This window comes from Gracilinanus agilis, chromosome 3, assembly GCF_016433145.1.
Source record: "Gracilinanus agilis isolate LMUSP501 chromosome 3, AgileGrace, whole genome shotgun sequence".
Taxonomy (NCBI): Eukaryota; Metazoa; Chordata; class Mammalia; order Didelphimorphia; family Didelphidae; genus Gracilinanus; species Gracilinanus agilis.
Genome location: NC_058132.1, coordinates 162,205,562 through 162,222,551, shown reverse-complemented (window position 1 = coordinate 162,222,551; position 16,990 = coordinate 162,205,562).

The following is a 16,990-nucleotide window of genomic DNA, read 5'->3' as shown; positions in this document are numbered from 1 at the left end:
AGTGCCTCCCCCTTGTTCTGAAATAAGGCAGACTATTTTATTAGATAACCTTCAAAGTCCTAGAAATCAGTGTGAATTGGTGCAGAGAGAGAAAATGAAGAGGACTGAAAAAGTAAACTAAGGTAGGATAGAAGACTCAGAAATAGGGTAAGATGCTATAGAAATGGACTTGAATTTTGTCTCAGACACTTGTCTTTTGATAGGCATGAAATTTAAAAGTTCTCTCCTAGCCTCAGTTTCTCCATCTGTAAAAAGAAGAAGTTGGACTCAGTGACCCCAGAGGTCCCTTCTAGCTCTATATCAATTGTCTTCTGGTCCAGGAGAATTAGACCCCAAGTCATGAGAGCTGAGTCTGAATGATCTCTCTGATGGTGCACTAAGTTAGGCCACCTTTTACCCTTTCTGGGGTATCTTCCTTTGTAAAATGGGGACAATAATATTCCTTCTCCCTACTTCTGCAGGTCATGTGAACCCGAACGTGGCGCAGAAATGTGAGCTGGTTAGGCATTTGGTGACTGCTTCACGTTGTTGGTACCACAAATTATTATGTGAATTATCTCACTCACTGGATTTGCTGAGAGCATTAATGAAGCCCTTTACTGTTTAACCAGAACTCACCAGCCTCTCCCTAAGCACTCCACTGCAGTTCCATGTTTGTTTGGGCAGTAATTAATTGCACTTAATCCTTAAATCCTTAAATTGTTTCTAATTCGGTAAGCAGCGAAGTTAGGGCAATCTAACTCTTGGCTCCTTCTTGATTTTTCTTTTCTCCCAGAAGGCATCGTTCTTGTTGCCGAGGAGGGCCTGGGATACCTTGGGAGAGGAGGATCCCAGGGTCCTGACCCCCAAAAGTCTCCACAAAGAGATGGGGATTGGGTTCAGTTACTGAGCCACTTCTACAACAATGATTTCTGCAGAAACCAAAACCTCAAAACCTCAAACCAAACTGAAATTAAATGTAGAGGCAGGATGATGCGATGACCTAAACTTTCTTACTTCTACGTGGATGCTTGAATATTATATGTTCAGTTATTTTTCACTCGTGTCTGACTCTTTGTGGTCCCATTTGGGGTTTTCTTGGCAAAGATACTGGAGTGGTTTGCCTTTTCCTTCTCCATGTGTTAGGTTACGATGTTTAAATGAAGAAAAGGGGCATGAGAAGAGAAGGAGGTCATGTTCAACAGGCAGATGAGCCGCCATGATGTCATGGAAAAACAACTGGGTTTGGAAACAGAGGACTTGCGTTCAGATTCCAGCTCTTTGATTTACTACCCATGTATGAGCACAGACAGGTCACTAACCTCTCTGGATCTTAGTTCCTCATCTGTAAAATGAAATGAGGAAGGGTTAAACAAGAGGAGAGGCAGCCTCATTCTTGGGACTGGACTTGGAACTGGAAGACCTGGGATTGAATTCCACCTCATATATGTGTTAGCTGTATGACTTGGGGCAAGTCACTTGATATCTCTGGGCCCTCTTTCCCTTCACCTGTAAAATGACAGAAGGGTTATACTGGATGAGAGGCAGTTTGGTGTAGTAGGCAGGGCATGGATCTGGAATTAGGTAAATCTGGGTTCAAATGGTGCCTCAGATATTTACTAGCTTATATGGTTCTTGGAAAATCACCTGGCCTCTCTCTAATAATAATAATAATAATAATAATAATAATAATAATAATAATGATAATTAGCATTTATATGGGCAGCTAGGGGGCACTTATGGAGTGATAGTGTGCTAAGCTTGGGGTAAAGATTCATTTTCTTGAGTTCAAATCCTGCCTCATATTCTTACTAGCTGTATGATACTGGACAAGTCACTCAGCCCTTTTTGCCTTTGTTCTTCATCTGTAAAATGAGCTGGAGAAGAAAATGGCAAAGAAAATGCCAAGAAAAATCCCAAATGGGATCACAAAGAGTCAGGCCCAACTGAAACCAATGATCAACAACAAAAGCATTTATAGAGTGCTTTAAAATTTACAGAAAAACTCTTTACAAATATTATTTTATGGTATCTACATAATGGCCCTAAAAGCTAGCTTGTATTATTATTCTAATTTTAGAAATGAGAAAACTGAGATAGGTGGAGGTACAGTAAGTTGTTTAGAATCATGTAGAGAGTAAGAATGTGAGGCTGGATTTAAACCCAAGTTTTCCTGACTCTAGAACTGTGCCAGCTTAGCTGCAGCTCTGTGCCTCAGTTTCCTCATCTGTAAAATGAAGGGAATAGATAACAGATTCCAAGATCCCTTTTTTGTTCTGTTTATGATTCTATGAATAAATAACCTTTAAGCTCTCTTCAAGTTCTAAATCTATGATCCTAGCCCCTCAAAGGTATATTCAAGCCTCCTTCTGTAATCTTCTGAACAGCATCTATTAAACACCTAATATTTGCCAGGCGCTATGCTAGTTTGGCAGCAAGGAAGAGAGGAAAGAGTTCTTATTTTGAAGTCAGCAGCCTTAGGTTCAAACCTTCTATCTGATGCTACCTACATAATCTTAGGCAAGGCAATAGGCCTCTGTTTACTTGGCTGGGAGCTACATGGCCTCTTAAGGCCCCTACAGTACTAAATATGTGATCCCAGGTGTTGAGGATACAAAGTAAAAAATGAAAGAGACCTCTGTTTCTGACATTCTGTTGTAGAGAAACAATATCTCTAGAAATAAGTAAATATAAAATCTATATGATATAATTTTAGTGGTTAGGGAGACCATTAAATGGTCCAATGGATAGAGCATTGGGTTTAAAATCTGGAAAACTCATTATCGTGAATTAAAATCCAGCCTCAGATACTTACTAACTCTGTGACCCTGGCCAAGTCACTTAACGCTGTTTGTCTCAGTTTCCTCATTTATAAAATGAACTGGAGAAGGAAGCAATTCACTCTAGTATCTCTCCCAAGAAAATCTCAAATAGGGTCATGAAGAGTTGGAAATGACTGAAATGAATGAGCCACAACACAGGGGAAGCACTAACAACTGGGGGAGGGAGAAGGATGCAAAATCAGGAAAAGCCTTATATATAGGAGGCTACAGCTGAGGCAAACTTTGAAGGAAGATGGTACATAGACACAGAGACTGGAGACAGGTTATATCCTCCTTTGTGTGGCATGGGCGTCCCAAATGACATTCAAGTTTGAGATAATGGCATAAATGTGGCAGAAACAGAAAACATGGCAGCATGGATTCCTATTCCTAAAAGAAATCCCAAACCTTGGGGATTTCAAGAGAAAGCAAAGAAAATGTACTCCATTTTGCAGGAGCCACAGGGATTGGAGAAGGAACACTTAGTTTTTGACACTGTACTGTGATCATTTTGACGGGTTTAATATTATAGAAATATTTCATTGTTTCAGCAGAGATGAGGGAATCTAATCATCCATCCAGCTGAACTCTAGATTTGTCATGATTCACTGGAGAGAGAGAGAGAGAGAGAGAGAGAGAGAGAGAGAGAGAGAGAGAGAGAGAGAGAGAGAGAGAGGAAAAAAAACTGATTTAAAATCCAGCTTAACCTGAGGTAATTTGGGCCATTAGTTCAAATTGTGTGGTTCCCCCCTCCCTTCTCCTTTTTTTTTAAATTTAAGTCATGGCTCTGTTTTCAAGATATTATTTAACAAAAGTGGCATCTAATTATGTTTTCTCTCCACATTCATTTTTAGCAGGTAATGAAGGCTATACTGTGGAGTTATACAAGTGATTAATGGAGGAAAATGCAGATGGGTCTGAATTGAAGCAACAGTGTAAAATATGGTTTTATAAAAAGGATTGAAAGGAACTAAAGTGCCATATTGCCAATCTAGATGGAGCTGATTTTCTCCTTTTCAAGCCTGGGCTGTTACGGGAGCTTCAAAGAAAGAGGAGAGGACCTGTTCTGCGTCCAAGACTGGTTGGCAGCATAGACTGAATAGTCAGTTACCCTTTCAATGAGATTTAAAAGGAGGTGGAAACATGTCTCTTCCTGCCCCCTTCCACCAATATTTGCTCTAATCAGGTGCTACAGTTGCTATAATTCCATCATCAAAGATTTATTCCTTGGGTTAATTAAACTATCTCTCACTAGCATTTAAAAAATACAAATATCTTTGGGATTGGGGCATATAATAACATCTAATTCCTAACATGCTAGTATGAATAAAATTCTGGGTCAGGAGAGAGGGCAGAGAGCACACTGGGAGCCCTTGTAAGATATGAAGAGTACAGTAAAGGTTCAAAAGACGCCCAACCCCCTTATTATAGATGAGGAAACACAATTCCTTTGAGTGAAGCCCATTGAAGACAAATATTGTCAACTTCCTAATTTTGTCTAATGCAAGTCTAATCTAGATCCCTAACCTATTCAGGTAGAGGGCTTTTTCCTTATTTGTTTTATCTTACTTGCTCCTGTAATTAGCAGGACACATAGGCTGAGAAAAAACAACAACCCAGAATCAATGACTAAGATGTGCTTTGACTAGTTAGAGCCTCCCAAGGTGTAGAGCTATTAAAAGACTTCTTGGAAACCTACCAGCATTGGTCATACCACATTTATTTTAGAGCTGGTTAAACCTGATGGGAGAATGTAGGGACAAAGTTTCACAAAATACAGAGACCAGATTTAATTTCCTACAGTCTCTGGATAACACACCACCTCCAAACATTATATCCCATTTGGGCTAATTCTTCCTTCTCAAAAGTTAAAAACCTTAGGCAATTTAGGTCAAGGATAGCGTGCCTGCTCCCACAGGTAATGTTTCCTTCCTTATTCCTTTGATCAATTAGTCCCTTCTTTCTCCTCATCTATGCCCCACTCCATAGAATAGCTAGCCTTTCTTTTAAGGATTTTTCTAACCTCCTTCTCCCACACACTGTAGACCAGTGGTTCTCCTGATGTGGTCCAAGGAACCCTGGGAGGCCCCCAATATTGCTCTTTTAGGAGAACTATTTTCCTAATGATATTTAAATGTTTTTTATTTCTGATATGGATAATATCAACAAATATAACCTTCATAAGCAAAACTTCTTGAGGGCTCAATTTTTTAAGAGTATGAAGGGGCTCCAAGATTCTCAAATTTAAGAACCACTGCTCTGTACATTTTTAGATTCTTTAGATCTCAGACTAAATCTCTCCTCCTTCAGGAAGCCATTTCTATTTCTATATAAATTCATCTACTGTGCTAATCTCATCTCTATTCTTTACTCCCAGCCCCCAGGCATCATATATGCAAATATATTAATGCATATAAATGTCATTGATGTCTGTTTTATCCAACACCATATTATTGATGCGTTTTCTTTCCTTAACTCTCTTACTAGATAGTAGTAATAATGACTGACATTTATATAGAACTTCAAACTTGCCCACTGCTTGGCATAGTACACTATCTCATAGCACACAACTTACAAAGTGGCTACTATGAGTATTATTATATTTATTTTATAGGTGAGGAAACTGAGACTTAGGGAAATCAAATGGCTTGTCTATGTTCATATAGCTAGTGGCAAAGGTAGGATTTGAATCTGAGTCTTCTTCACTCCTACAGTCTAGCCACTATTCTACCTTGACATATCTAATTGTTCTTGAATATATCCTTTTTGTATATAGTTGCTTTCATGTTTTCTCCCCCCTTGGGGCTCCTTGAGAGCAGGAATTCTCTTTTGCATTTCTTTACTGAGATTATGATTTGTTATACCTGTTACAGGCGTTTATCATAGTTTTTGATTGCCAAGGAGGAAAAGTATGGGATCTTGTAGAAAATCATCTCAAAGTCCAATCCATAGACTCTAATCATAGAATCTAAGGGCAAAAGGAATGGAAAGATCCTGGCGCTAGACTTACCTAGTCAAACCTTTACCTAGTTTGCCTAGAAGTAACCTCTACCTACCCTATCGTCAAATCCTATCCATAGCATCTCTGACAAGTAATCTTCATCTCTTCTTGAACACTCACAGTCACTGGTAGACTAACTATTTTTGGACAGCTCTTCTTATTAGGAAGGTTTTCTTTATGTTAACCTGAGAGAAGTCTCTATATAATTTCTATGCACTGGTTCTAACTCTGCCTTAGATGTTGCAAACAGAACAATATCTTTACTATAAAAACCATTTAGATTGTTAAAGACAGTTGCCATGTCTCTATGAAATTTTCTCTTTCTTGGGCTAGTACTTTCAACCTTTACATGAATGGCTTCCTTTTGAGAGTTTACTAAAGTATCATGTCTAGAAATGTACACAAAAGGTAAAACCCAGTGGAATTGCGCGTTGGCTATGGGAGGGGGGTGGGAGGAAGGGAGGGAAAGAAATGAATCATGTAACCATGGAAAAATTTTCTTAATCTATAAAAAATAAAAAAGAAATGTATACAGAATTCCAGTTATAGTCTAACCATGGCAGAATATAGTGATCTATTAACCTTCTATACATTTAATACCATAATTTAAAAATATGTCACAGGGGGGCAAAGGGAGCTTGAGGGAGAGGGAAAGAACATGAAATATGTAACTATGGGAAAATATTAAAAATAAAAATTAAAAAAATATATCGCCACAGTTCTTTTGGCTGACACCACCCAGATGATTTATATGGATTCTGGAATCTACTAAAGGTCTTAGAGCTTTTCTCTAGGCACTGTTCTATAGACATGTGACATTCATTCTGTGCTTACACAATGATTTTTTCGAAAGTCCATACCTTCTGTCTTAGAATCGATCTTAAGTTTCTATTCTAAAGCAGAAGAAAGGAATGTGCTAGGAAAGTGGGGTTAAATGGTTTGCCCAGCGTCATGTGGCTAGTTTTCTGAAGTTATATTTGAACTCAGGTCCTGGCATTCTATACACTGAGCCAAATAGCCACCCCCCTTCAATTACTTTTTGCAAAACCCAAATGTAGGATTTTATTTGTATTCCTACTAAATTTCATCTTCTTCCTACCATTTGAGTCTAGTAAGCTTCTTTAGGATCTTGATTCTCTTAACCAAACTCTATCACTACCAGCAAATTTGATAAATGTGGTGATTATGCTCTCATCTTCATTGCTAAGAATCTGACAGAACTAGACCAAGATCAGATGCCTGGGGCATGCCGTGAGAGACCACAGAGCTCTAGACTAACACTGATCCATTACACCTTTGGTTATGGTCAGTGAACCATTTCTAGACTGAATGAGAATTCCTCCTCTGATGGTAAAATTCTGAAAGAAAGGGGCAGGATGTAGATCAAGAAGGAAAAATGGTCAATAAATGAAAGATTATGGCACCTTAGAGTTGGAAGGATTTTTAAAGAGCATATAATCTGATGAAGCTTCTTTTGGGGGTGTCATTTTTGGCATTCAGTCATTTTTCAGGCATGTACGGCTCATTGTGACCTATATGAGGTTCTCTTGGCAAAGAGGCTGGAATGGTTTGCCATTTTCCTTCTCCAGTTCACTTGACAGATGAGGAAACTGAGCCATGCAGGGCTAAGTGATTTTCCCAGGGTCACAGAGCTTGCAAGCATCTGAGGTCAGATTTGACCTCTGGAAGATGAATCTTCCTGACTTCAATCCTAGCATTCTATTCGCATTGCTATTTAACTGCCCCCCAGCTTTTTTTTTTTTTTTTTGGTGGTGGGGAGAACATTTTATAGATGAGGAAAAAAAACTGAGGCTCTTCTTGTCTTCTTCAAGGTCATAAGTATCTAGAAGCTCAGCCAGGACTAGAACCCAGGTCTTGAACCTTCTCTGGTGCTTTTCCCACAATGACATCTATCATCTTTTCTGCACAGACTCATTCATTCAGATGCATCCTCAAGGCATTTTGCACAGGGGACACTTATGCTGGGAAACTAGGGCACCAGGAAGTGAAACTTCTATTTACACCAAGCTTCCAACTGAACTTTACATTTTCCAGTTTTAACTTGCTGCATGCAACCTTAATCTAGTTCATTTGCATAAGCTTTAAAATAGGCCTTTAGAACAAATGTAAATGGATCTTCAAAGAACAATATTTTGATGGGTTCTCCCTGTAAATGACTCCAAAACATATGGATGACATTTCGTGAGGCTTTCCCAGAGAAGCTCGCTCTCCATTGGTATGCACAAAAGGCTGGGAGAGGTAAAATTGGGATGGGGAAAGTGCAGGCGTGGTTCATGGCTAGGTTAATTTGGCTCTCTCCCTCCTGGTGCCCAGGTATTCTTTTGAGATTGTACCCCCCACACTGGCAGATAGAGTGCTGAGGTTCAGGTTTTCAGTTAGCTTTCCCCTCAGGGTATTTAGAATTTGTTTCATCTAAGGGCAATTTATTTTTGAGAAGTGAACAGCACTGTCCAAATTTCAGGTTTTCCTACCTGTCCTCCTACGTTCCCTTTCACAGAATGTGAACTCCTTGAGGTCAGGGATTGTTCTTGGCTTTTTTTGGTTGTTTGTTTATTTGTTTTTTATTTGGGGCTTTTCTTTATATCTCTCATACTTAGTATATAATCTGTGTTTAATGAATACTTGTTGACTAACTGCTTATGGCTGAACATCTTTAATCTCTAGAACCTTTTAAGGCTCTGCTTGAGTTCTATTTCCTACAAAATGTTCTTTTTTGACATTCAAAGCCCTACATAACCTAACTCCTTTCCAGTCTTCTTATACCTTATTCCCTACCATGTACTCTTTTTTTTTTTAAACTTTTACCTTATGTCTTAAAATCTATACCGTTTCTATTTTAAGGCAGAAGAGCAGTAAGAGGTAGGAAATTGGGGTTAAGTGACTTGCCCAGGGTTGTGTGCTAGGAAGTGTCTGAGCCTGAGAGATTTGTAGGACCTTCTGTCTCTAGGACTGGCTTTCTATCCACTGAGCCATCTAACTGCCCTTCTACCATGTGCTCTTCAGTCCAGTGGCCTCATGGCTGTTTCACAAACAAGATGTTCAATCTCTGGGCAATAGATATTTTCTCTGGCTATTGCCCATGCCTAGAATGTTCTTCCTGCTTCAATCTGACCTCCCTGGCTTCCTTTAAATCATAATGAATATCCCACCTTCTATAGAAAGACTTTTCTCATCCCTCTTGATTCCAGGGTTTCTCCTCTTTTAATTATTTCCTATTTATCCTATATATAGCTTGCTTTGTATACATTTGTTTACTTGTTATTTTGCCCATTAGATTGCAAGCTCCTTGAGGGCAGGGACTGTCTTTTGCCTCTTTTTGTATCTTTAGGTAGGAAAGATTTCTCCCCTGGACCTACAAGGCTCTCACTTGGGTTGAATCACCAAGCTGAGGAACAATACTGAGCCATAAAAAGGATAAATATAAATAATAAAAGGAAAAATGAAAAGACTCAAAGTGAAAAGGGCAGAAGTAGACAATAGTATACCTTGAGCATGACTATGTTTTAGAAATGCAACTATAGCAATAAAACACGAGCATAAAGACAAGAAAGATATTAGAAGGGACACTGAAAATAAATTATTATTTTACATATTACTTTTACTTTTTTCTCTTTCTTTTACATCAAAACATAGCTAAATAATTTAGATTTGGGGAAATTTTATACCACATTCTATTTATGTATTTGTATTTGTCAAAGCTGTTATTAAGTTAATGATTTAAAATCATTTGCTTCTCCCCTTCTCCTGCCCCAAGATATACTTTGCTCTTGAAAAAGTGAAAGAAATGAATCTGTCCAGGGTTAATTTCCTTCTAGTAATGCTGTAGAAATCACTTTGCTGTGATGAAATCACTTTGAATGCAAATATCCCATATATATGCTCTTCAAGATGAGAGTGAAGCAGACAGGAAGTCCTGGGTTCAAATCTGAATTCAGATACTTCTTAGCTATGTGACCCTGGGTAAGTCACCTAACCCCCATTGCCCACGCTTTGGCATTGGAACCAATTCTGATTGGTTCTGGAACTAATTCTAAGTCAGAAGGAAAGGGTTTAAAAAAAAACAAACGATAGTGAAATATCCATATGTGTGCATGTGGGTAGATGACAGAGAATTGGGACAAGACTCTCCAGTAGTCTCTTTTTGTTTATCATCAGAAAGAATAAAGATGTCGTGGAGGTGTGTCTCTGTTCCTCAAGATTCCAGGGATGAATGGAGACTTTTCCTGCTAAGAAATCTAGAGCCCACAGAACAAGTTGAATGGAGTATTATGGAAAAGTGAAGCAATCACAGTTTTATTGATTAGTTTCTTTACTTCATCATAGCAGTACTGATTGCTGAGTAATGGAATTCCCTTCTGTGTAGAGGCTCCGGAAGAAATATGTTTACATCGAACAAAACCTAATGATATGGAACTTTGAAATCAAAGTCCCAGTGGAGAGAGTTAATGTTTTGGTTGTGTCATCTGAGGATTAGATATTTCCCAGGTTAGGTGGCAGGACACTCTCACTTCTCTAAGAGGGAGACATCATTTATGAGGACCTCTGAAGGGAAGGGAATCAGGAAAACCAGAAATAGTTTCTTTTAGATCAAAGGTTCTTAATCTGGGGTTTGTGAACTTAAGAAATTGATAATTATTTCAACTAATGGACTTTTTTAATCCTTTCTATTTTATTTTTCATATTTAAAAACATTATACTGAGAAAGGATCCTCAGGCTTTGTTAGAAAGAGGTCCATGACATAAACCCTACCTTAGACTGACATAGAAAGAATAAAGGGAACATCATAGTTTTCTGCCCAGTCTTAGTGTAGCATTCTATTACCACTGTCACTTAATTTCCTTTGTCCTGGCCTGTTGAACTACTTTTCCTGTTCTTTGTCTCTTTTTTTCTCTGTTCCATACTCTTCACTAACCTCAGATTAATCTTCCTAAAATAGAGTTTTGTTCTGATCAGAAGCCACTCATATATAACTGATGGATATAGAAAAAATAGCCCACTCTGCTTGGCATCATAGCCCTCTATAACCTTGGCTAAACATATCTTTCCACTGTTATCCTCTACTATTCCCTTCCATTGTTGTTCCCCAGAGTATGTTCCTTGTTCTTTAGCCAAACTAGTCTATTTGTTACTCCCTGGATGTAGCCACTGTTTTCCTGCCTCTGTGGTCCTTTTGAACATGTCTTCCCTTCACTTGGAATGTTTTCCTCTTCATCTCCATCTCTCATATATTAAAAGCTGAGTGATCCTGGAAAAGTGGTTCTCTGAACCTCAGTTTCCATACCTGTAAAATGAGGATAATACTTTTACTATCTATCTACTGTGAGAAAACATTCTACGAAGCTTCATTCTACGAAGCTACAATCAATGGACTGTAGAAATATGAGTTATTATTAGGAGTATCTATCCTTCAATCCAACTTCAAATGACAACTATTCCATGAAATCTTTCTTTATTATCCCAATCAGAAATGATCTCTTTATACTCTGAATTCCTAGGTCTCCTCTTCTGAAACCATAGCATCTCAGAGTTTGAAAGGAATGATAGGTCTTTCACAAAACAGCTGGAAACACAGTAAATACTGTGGGTATGGGTCAGCAGGATACAGTAGCAGGAACACTGATACGGAAGACAGAGGACCTGGTTTCAAAATTCTGCTTCTACTACTGTACTTTCTATCCACGTGATCTGGAGCAAATCAATATGGACCTTGATTTTCTTATCTGGAAAATGGGTTCATTGGTCCTTTGCAACTCAAAATCATCCATCTTGTGATGCTTCTCCCCCTCTCCCCCAACCATGCCATTCATTTGAGAGAGGCTTTGCCCATTTTCTGCTGCCGTTTTATCAGCTCCACTGAGGAGATGTGGCAGTAGGACCTGGGATCAAATACTTTAATCCTTCCTTTGCCACTTGTTAGGCATGTGCCCAAGAGTAAGCAACAAGATCTAAAAAAATGAGGAGATGGGCTTAGATTTGATGGCCTTGAAGGTCCCTTCTAGCTCTAAATGATCCTATAATTCTAGTGGAAGGAGACACCATCTCATAACTCTTTGGGGCCAAACTTAGTCATTATAATTCCATAACCTTCAGTTTCAATTATTCTATTCTTCTTTATGGTGTTGTAGTCACTGTGTATCTTGTTTTCCTGGTTCTGCTCACCTTACTTTATATCAGTTCATAGAAGTCTTCCAAAGATTCTCTGTATTCATTATATTTATCACTTCAAAAAGCATAGTAAGAAAAGATCACTCTGTAGCAAAACTGAATAATATGGAGATAGATATCAAGTAATAACATTTGTATAACTCAGTGGAATTGCTTGTTGACTCTGGGAGATGGGAGGAAAGAGGGGAGGGAAAGAAAATGAATCATGTAAACATGGAAAATACTTAAAAACAAAACAAACAAACAAATAAATAAATAAATAAAATAAAAGCATAGTAAGATCCTCATCCATGTAGGACTACTTATTTAACCATACCTTGTCAGTAAATATTATAATACAGACACTTACTGTAATTGGCAATTGATATTAAATACCATACACTAGAATGGGGGGGTCAAGCCAATAGTGTTAGAAAGGTACCTTATTACATTTTTGGGGTACCCCTAGAACCTTGTGGAGGAGATGTATCTAGTCTTTCTTTAGGGGAACCCAATTTGTCAGTGTGAATGGGAGTAAAGAAAAGGAACCCAGAGCCTAATATTGTTGCTATTCATTCTTTTCAGTTGTGTCTCCATTTGGGGTTTTCTTGACAAAGATACTGGAGTGGTTTGCCATTTCCTTCTCAACTCATTTTACAGATGAAGAAATGGAGGCAAATAGGGTTAAGCAATATGCCCAAGGTCACACAGGTAGTTAGGGCCCGAAGCCAGATTTGAACTCAAGAAGATGACTTCCCCAGTACTCTATCCACTGTGCCACCTAATTGCCCATGCTACATTAGGCTACTTAGGCTACAGCAAGTGAATTTTATTTATTTATCTAAATGGGTTGGATTAGATGCTTTCTAAGGTCCTCATAAATATAGGAATTAAGTCAGGAGAGAGGTCAAGGTTGGAAATATCAACATAGCAAGCATATACTAAAAGAAACTATACTGGTTCACTTCTGCTTGAGATTTAACTTCTTCTGATAGCTAGAAAAGCAAACCCAGGGGCAGGTATGTGGCTCAATGGATAGAAAGCCATGACTGGAAAGAAGTACTGGGTTCAAATCTTGCCTCAGATATTTCCTAGCTGTATGACCCTGGGGCAAGTTATTTGACCCTAGTTGCCTAGCCTTTACTGCCTCTCTGCCTTGAAATCAATATCAATTTGAAGACAGAAGATAAATGTAAGAAAAGAAAAGAAAGGATAATAAGAGAAAAGAAAAGAAAAAATGTAAAGAAAAGAAAAGAAAGGACAAGGAAAGAAAAGAAAAAAGAAAACTCATGATGATTCAGAAATGGCTAGACAGATAAAACATTTATTTAGTGTTTATTATTTGCCAGACACTGTCCTAAGAGCTAGAAATACAAAATAAATACAAATAATTAAAATGATTCTTACTCTCAAGGGGTTTAAAATAGCCCATAAAGGGGAGCTAGACGTCAGGGAGGGGGGAAATGGTACCCATGTGGGGAGGAGGAGAAAAGGCTGGAGAGGGGAATCAGTCACTCAGTCATGGAATGGAGCATGGTTGGGACCACTGATGAATTAGTGGGTGTAGGCAGGCAGTATGTAGGCAGAAGAGATTATGTTAGGGCTTCACTTAAACACGTGTGTGTGTGTGTGTGTGTGTGTGTGTGTGTGTGTGTGTGTGTGTGTGTGTAATGGATAAACAGGCATAAAGAGTCGAAGAGAGACAGAAATGGAGATAGAGATAGATATAGAGAGTTGGGAAGAGGAGAAAGGAAGGAGCAGGGCAGTTGAAAGAGAATGTAGTTGAGAATCTCTGCTCTGGGGAATTCGTCATTTGGGCACGCCACCTGCATTCTAATCTTCTTCAAAAACCTTGGTTCTCTAACCCTGCCTCATTCTTACTCTTCCCTCCCTTCCCCCAGCACTGGAGTGAGTCTCTAGCAGCCAGAGCCTTAGTTTCTCTAGTAGGAGACTCTTTGGCTGTGAGTATGAACGATTCCCTGTGACACAAGATAGCCACTTTTGCCTGAAGAAAACCACATGGAAATTAAAGGCTTCAAACTACAGCTTTGTAGTGTACCCTATAGCAACTGAAAAAAAAAGAGGAGCTGGTGAGGTGGGGGTAGGAGAGAGGGAGCCTGAACAATTTCCTAGCTCATTAAAAATAACATTTTGTTCACATTTCAACATCTGAAAAAAGACTAAATGGAATTTTACAATATATTCATACACTCTAGTCTCAGTAAAGCAAGCTTGAGAAAACTGATAACTAGTTATATTACCATGAAGTCTTGGAATTTGCATTTCCAAAGGTTCTCTCCTTTTCTACCCCTTACCCTAACCTCCAAATTCCCAGATATTTATATGAATAATTATCTCCTTTATCCTCAATGGGAAGAAGGCAGTGTGGAAGAGGGGAGAGAGTGCTGGACTTGGACACAGGAACGTCCGAGTTCAAATTCTGTCTTTCAGAAACTTGCTAGCTGTATGACCCTGGGGAAATCACTTCATCTCTCTCAACTTCAGTGTCCTCAGATATAAAATATGGAGTGCTTTACAAACCTTGAAACACTATACAAAAATTCATTCTTTTAATTTATATTATTTGTATTGAAGAGATCTGGTTTTAATCCCACCTCAGAGACTCACTGGCTGTATGAATACAGACAAGTCTTTTTAATCTCTCAGAACCTCAGTTTCCTCATATGTAAAATGGGGGCGACATTTCCACTACCTCTTTCATAAGATTGTTGTGACAAAAGTGCATTTAAAACCCCAGAGCACCATAGACATGAAGGTTATTCTTCCCAAGACCAAAGTCCCAAATGAAACATTTTTATTGAGGGATGCGCAGACTGAAGAGAGATGTCCTAAGATGGGTAGAGATATTGGAGTAGTTTGCCATTTCCTTCTCCAACTCATTCTGCAGATGAGGAACTGAGGCAAATGGGGTAAAGTGACATGTCCAGGGTCACACCACTAGTAAATATTTGCTCCTAAAGATGAGTGTTTCTGATTCCAAGTTCAATGCTTTATCTACTGCACCACCTACCTACCTACTCCTCTCTCACTTGATAGCTTCCTATTTTTATGAGTTTTTCTCACTAACTAGGTGCTAAGCTCTGTTGTTTCTGTGCTGCTGAAAGACTGTAAAAACTTGTCTGTGCCATCTAAATTTGGCAGCCTCTGAATTTGGAGTACCTGGAAAAAAGCTCTGATCATTCTACCCACATTACAGCCCTGGCAGAGGTGATACCTATGTTTTTCTCAAAACATACAATGCCACATTTATTCCTAGGAATGGATATTACTGATAATTACAGGCATCTGTGTGCAGAAATTGAAGAAAACATGATCCTGTCCAGACAGGCTTCTCACCAATAATAATAATGATAACTAACATTTATATGGCACTTACTATGTGCCAGGCACTATGTGAAATGGTTTTCAAATATTATCTCATTTGATCCTTACAACGATCCTGTGAAGTGGGTGCTAGTATCATACCCATTTTGCAGATGAGGAAACTGAGGCAAACGGGGGTTAAGCAACTTGCCCAGTATCACACAATTAGTGTATGTTTGAGGCCATATGAATAGATTTAAATCTTCCTGATTCTAGACCTGGTGCTCTATCCAAGGTACCACCTCCATGCCCCCTGAAGGACTAGTCTCCACTTCCCAGCTGCTGTTGTTTGTGACCCTGAGCCACAAAACGGTCACAAAATTGGGGGAGCTTTGGCTCTCCAGGTCAAACGTCCCTCCCTTTCCTCTTGGCCTCTTGTTGCTAGCTGGCCCCAGTGCCCATACAGCTGCTGCTTTGCTTTCCTCCAGAGAGTGCCTCGCACGGCGTCTCTCTGTAGAGAGCATCTCTCCGAACAAATGCCTTGTTAGATGATTGATTTATGCATTCTTTGAATATGGTCAAGTTCCAAGACTGCTTTGGCCAAACAAAGAGAAAGAAAGCGAATAGCCAGGAGGTGCCAAATGCCGCGGTTTTATATCATTGCAGCTACACTCTGTCAGCCAGGTTGAGCCCCCAACTCCATCCCGTGGCAAGCCGCTGCCTCCCTGCTCTCGGGGTGCTAGGGGTGCGGGCATGTTCCTTCCTTGCATCCCGTTGCCTTTTCCTCCCTTTCCCAATAAGATACCGGGGCCTCTGTGGCAGGAGACAGCGGTAGCCTCAGGAAGCTGTGAAAGCAATAAACAACTAGATGTTTTCTAGGTCATCGCCTGATCGAGTCCCCACTTAAACAATAATCTTGCCGTTGCATCTGCAAAACCCCAGACTCAGGCCCCAAAAGGTTATTTCATCAATAACTCTTGAGCCTGCCTACGGCTAGAATTATTCCCAGCAGACATTTTAGACAATCTCTAAACAGCCTCTGTGGAGGAGAAGGCCCTAGCTTCACTGAAGTACTTAGGCTATAATATTGCCATTAATATTCTGAAAGGGGAGGAGGGCTAGCAAGTGGGCTAAGGGAGGAGACTGACTCAAGGGCCGGTGTCTGCAAAGTTGCAGTGGGAGGGACGGGAGTGGGAATAGAATATCTGATTGTAAATAGCCTGCCTACCGAAGAAAGGGTCACGTTCATGGTGCAGGAGGCAAACACCAGACAGAAGGGACTCTAAAGGTCATCCAGTGTCCAATGAGGAAAGCAAGTACAGCATCCAGTGTCCAATTGAGGAAAGCAACTAGAGCATCCAGTGTCCAATGAGGAAAGCAAGTAGAGCATCCAGTGTCCAATGAGGAAAGCAAGTAGAGCATCCAGTGTCCAATGAGGAAAGCAACTAGAACATCCAGTGCTCAATTAGGAAAGCAACTAGAGCCACAGTGGATAGGGCACTGGACTTGGAGTCAAGAAGTCTAAATCTGGACTCAGACATAAGTGACATGACCCTGGGCAAGTCATTTAAAAATCTCTATCTGTCTCAGTTTCCTCATCTGCAAAAATGGGGATCATAAGAGCACCCACCTTCCAGGGTGGTTGTGAGGATCCAATGAAATTTTTGTAAAATGCTCTGCAAACTCTAAAGCGCCATA